The 4,755-nt window shown below is 41.3% G+C and overlaps 1 non-coding gene across 1 annotated transcript; it reads right to left on the bottom strand.

Annotated features, from left to right (window-relative positions):
* Nucleotides 1–4,010: 4,010 nt before the first annotated feature.
* On the bottom strand, nt 4,011–4,117 carry LOC131230093 (small nucleolar RNA R71). Its single transcript, XR_009163818.1, has one exon. It is a non-coding gene; the product is annotated as a small nucleolar RNA R71 (small nucleolar RNA).
* Nucleotides 4,118–4,755: the final 638 nt, after the last annotated feature.

Below are 4,755 nucleotides of genomic sequence, written 5' to 3'. Positions count from 1 at the left end.
CAAAACCAAGTTTTCTATCACTTGATAAAGTCAAGATTTCTCTAGCAAGGCATCCAGATGTTGCTGAACCTAAAACACCTTCGAGATGAGCTTGATTCGGGTGAACTCAACAGCCTTGACTGAGTTAACCTAGTGACCACTTTCTCAGCTACCCTTTCCTCTTCTTCCCTTCTTTCTTCTCTATTCTTCTTTCTCCTTTCTTTGTTTCTTCCACATCCAGATATCCGGACTTAGTGGACTCGACCCTTGACTCGTCGAGTTGAGTCCGCAACTCGACCAGCAACTCAATCTAGTTAAAATGGGTGCAGTACTCGATGCATCCTACTGATTCTCCCATCCTTCTTCTTTGCTCTCTCCATCTCTTCTCCTGCTTCTCTGTTGAGGAAGTGTAGCAACTGGACTCGACTTAGACTCTCCCCAAACTCGGTGACTCTCCCCAAACTTGGCAAATTCGAGTCGAGACTTGGTGCGGCATGGCCACATCAACCCTGCACTCGAGTTCTCTATGCCTCTCCTTCTCTCTTATTCTACTTCATCCTTCTTCTGTTATTCTCTGCTAGAGGGACCTAAGATGTTAGACTCAGCCCCGATTTTGCAGCGACTCGGACTGAGTTGAATCCACTGGGTTCAGCAATAGAAGCGGCGCCTCTCTCTCTCTCTCTCTCCATTTTCGAAAAGGATGCCCTAAAAGGCAGCCTTTTATTGTTGAGGGTCAAATATTGCATATCAAACCCTAGTTATTGCCTGGATTTATGAACATGGTACTCTTTAACGGCCCGATTTAATCATGTTTGTGATGCAGGGTGTATTTACGAGTCTGGACTGGAAAAGGGCACTAAAAGCATGAATTTAACACTTTGAAGTCACCAAGGCAAGCGACGGACTCCAGAGGACCAAGATCGACGGATTTACATGCTAGATATTTACGAAAATCGAGAAACTGAGCTCAAATGGCCTTAAAGTCAGCCAGAATGCAAGATCACAGGGTTTCCATCATCCGTTCGGCTCGAAACTTCATATATGGCCTGAGGAACACAAATCAACTGTACAAATTGAAATTCAGCCATTAGATCCTTATGGAAGTGTCCCAACGAACAGATCAGTCCCTTAAATCCTTAAGTGGGGCCCACCTGATCTTTGGATATACTTTAATTTTGGTCTCAACCCCTTAAATTATAAGAGAAACAAGATGGATGGTGTGGATTTCTCATATACATCACCATGACACCCACCTGTACATTGCACGTGTACAATGTGAATGCCCCAGCCGCACTCCGTTTTTCTCAAGGTCGGTCAGCGGGCGCTGACCGACGAATTTCTAAAAAAACATGTAGACGCAACAACGTCCTTCATCCGATCGTCAGTTCATGTTGTGGGCCCCACTCATCATGCAATTTGAGGATCTAGACCATTTATAAGGTTTACAAAGTCGTATGATGCAAGCCTAGGTGGCGAAATTTCAAAAGACATCGAAGATCGATTTTTGATCGTCTAAACGGAAGATGGACGGTGGACTAAAACGGCTTGTGGGCCATATCGAAATCAAACATGAATTGGCCTTCCTGGGTGGTTTTTCGTCCTGGATCTAATGGGCGGTGTGGATTTTCCACCTGACAGCAATTAGTGGGCCGTCACACTTCACAAACTCGACGTGTGTCGATTCTGTTTCGCAAGAGGCTGCATACATTCGTTGTGGGCCACCATCATGCAGCAAAGGTTCAATCTGGATTATCTATCAGAAGCTTATGTTCCCTCTCATCCAATCCTGGGTGTCCTTTTATTCCCATGCGCGCGGGCACATGTTAATAGTGATCAAAAGAAGGATGGACGGCGGAATGAATTATTCCCTGGGCCGCATCGACAGACAGCCAAAACCAGCTGTCTCCACTGAAATTTCGAGGAGAAGCTGGTGAACGGAGTGGATTTCCTTTTTGAACTCAAGAATGGGCCCCAGAGAGCATCAGCGTAAGTTAGTTCGTCTCCTGCTGCAACAGGGAGTGCGTAAGAGCCTCTTACGCACTTCCAGCCATGACCGACTGTTTTCCCTATAAAAATGGGAGAGAGTGAGAGAGGGAGAGGGAAGGATCGACGGCCGATAAGTGGGCTTGCACGTACAAGAGAGAGAGACAATAGAGTTTGTGTTTATTTTTGTTTTTATTTTTATGTTTTTTAGAGATTAGCTTAATCATGTTTGGGTCACACCCAAATCCATAGCTCAAATGGTAGACTGAGTGAAAGATACCTCGTTTCAACACCGAGGTCTTGGCATCGATTCCCTGGTGGGGGTGGCTAACTGTGATGTGTGAACACACAGTGTGGTGTACTAACAAGCTAAGAAAAAAAAGGGGTCAGGCTAAACCTCTTAGCTAGGGCTAAGATGTGAAGCTTGTAGCATGATGGGAGACTTATTACTTATGCCTTTTATTTAGACTGAACTGATGTTGATTTTAGTTTAATTAAGAGAATGTTTTTAGTTTTTAATGATCTGTTATGACTAAAATTACAATGGGTCTGCGATAGCTTTGAGCATGTTCCTTTCCTTTTTATGTTTATGACGTCAGGAAGCCCTGTTGTTCACCATCGTCTCCTGGGCATGGCCGGGTGACAGCACCCTTCCTAACCTTTATACATTATTGATTGGTTGGTAATTAATTTAATTCTGTTGTTTACTTTGTCTCTTGGGCATGGTTTGGTGATGGAATCCATTCTAATTCATATACCTTTCATCTCTTGAAAACTATATCAAATGAAGTTCAGTTGATTTTCATGGTTACACCCTTCAACTGGATGAAGATGGGACTCTTGTTCAGTTGAGTTCTTGAAGCAGGCATAAGATCTCCCTAATCTCTACAAGTGGATCCTCTGAATCCCTAGTTTCATACCTTTGAATTCTCTAAATTTTAGATAATTATTTCATCATTATTCCCTCAATTTCATTCGTTTTAGATTTCGTCTTAGACTATTTTTAGTTCTATTTAGTTTCAGATTACGTACAGGTTCCAGTCCCTTGGGATTCGACCTCGGTCTCACCAAGTTTATTACTACATCACAACCCTATACTTGGGGAGTGAACAAGTTTTTGGCGCCGTTGCCGGGGACTGACGGCTACGTATTTTTGAAATTAATTGGTTTTAGAATTATATTAAGATTAGGATTGTACTAACTTTAGTTTTAGATTTTTCTTTCTATTTGATTTTTAGATACTAACTTACTTTCCTGCTTTGTAGGATTTTGTTAGATCTTCTTAGTTGGTAACTTTGTTCTAATTTCTTTACTTCCTCTATTCTTTATATTAGATTTTATCTTCTAAAGACTAACTTCTTTTATTTTTTTGCAGGCCTTTTCAAATAGAAACTTCTAATCTAGTAACCTCTTTCCAACTTTCCTTTTTCTTTTAGATCTTTTTCCTTTCTTCTTTAGAATTTGAATCGAGGGCTGAGAGTGTTTCATGCCCAAGTGGGCACGTGATAACACTCGACGTCTCTTGACCAAAGGAGGATTGGTTGAGGGGTTGACTGTACACCGCAGGACTAGACACCTCTCGAGATCCCCAAAGTTGATTGAAGTAATGGCTGCAAATCAACCTGAAGCATTACCTCCACCTAGGGTGGAGGACACTCGGGATGAGAATGAGGTGCATCAAGCACCCCCCGCCTCGTACCTTATGAGACTATTTACAACCAACGGGGGTGAGTACACCCTCATGCATGATTTTTTCTGAAAATACAAAACATATGGACATCAAGCCAAGGGTTATCCAACTCCTTCCTAAATTCCATGGGCTTGAATCAGAAAGTCCATACTTACATCTGAAAGAGTTCGATGAGATTATAGTCACCTTATACTTTCCTAATGTATCTGAGGATACAGTCAGGCTAAAACTCTTTCCCTTTTCCTTGAAAGAGAAGGCTAAGACGTGATTACATTCACTGCATCCTAGATCCATTGGCATATGGAATGATATGCAGAGGGAATTCATAAAGAAAATTTTCCCACATCATAAAACGATTACCCTCAGAAAAGCAATCATGAACTTCGCCTAAAAGGAAAATGAAACATTTTTCCAATGTTGGGAAAGGTTCAAGGATTTGGTTAGTTCATACCCACAACACGGCTTTGAAATGTGGCGCATTACAAATTTTTTCTATGATGGACTGACATCTTCCATGCACCAAATGGTCGAGACAATGTATAATGGAGAATTCATTAATAAAGATGTCGATGAGATATGGGATTACCTCGATAGTCTTGCTAAAAAAACAAAATCATGGGACTATTACCCAAATTCGAACACCACGTCTAGGCCGACTCAATCTAAGGAGAAAGGTGGATTGTATCTCTTGAAAGAAGAGGATGATCTCAAGTATAAAGTGACTAATCTCCTAAGAAAATTTGAGGCCATGGAAGGAAAGAAGGATAAGGTTAATGAAATTGTTTGCGACATCTGTGATTGCAACATTCACACAACTAAAAATTGTCCTACAATACCTGCCTTTCGAGAAGTATTGAATGAACAATCTAATGTCGTAAATAATTATCAAAGACCTTTCGATGGACCAACCTCTAATACGTACAATCCTGGTTGGAAAAATCATCCAATTTTTAGTTGGAGGAATGGACAAACTTCTACCCCTCATGGTTTCTTCAATCAAAATCCAAATCAGGGAAAACTTCAAGAAGAACTAGTTCAAAATTCCATACAAGAGCTAGCTCAGGCAGTGCAAGAATTTACAAATTTTATGCAAAAGATGGATT

Source organism: Magnolia sinica, chromosome 16 (genome assembly GCF_029962835.1).
Source record: "Magnolia sinica isolate HGM2019 chromosome 16, MsV1, whole genome shotgun sequence".
Classification (NCBI taxonomy): domain Eukaryota; kingdom Viridiplantae; phylum Streptophyta; class Magnoliopsida; order Magnoliales; family Magnoliaceae; genus Magnolia; species Magnolia sinica.
This window is presented reverse-complemented; position numbering and strand designations above follow the sequence as displayed.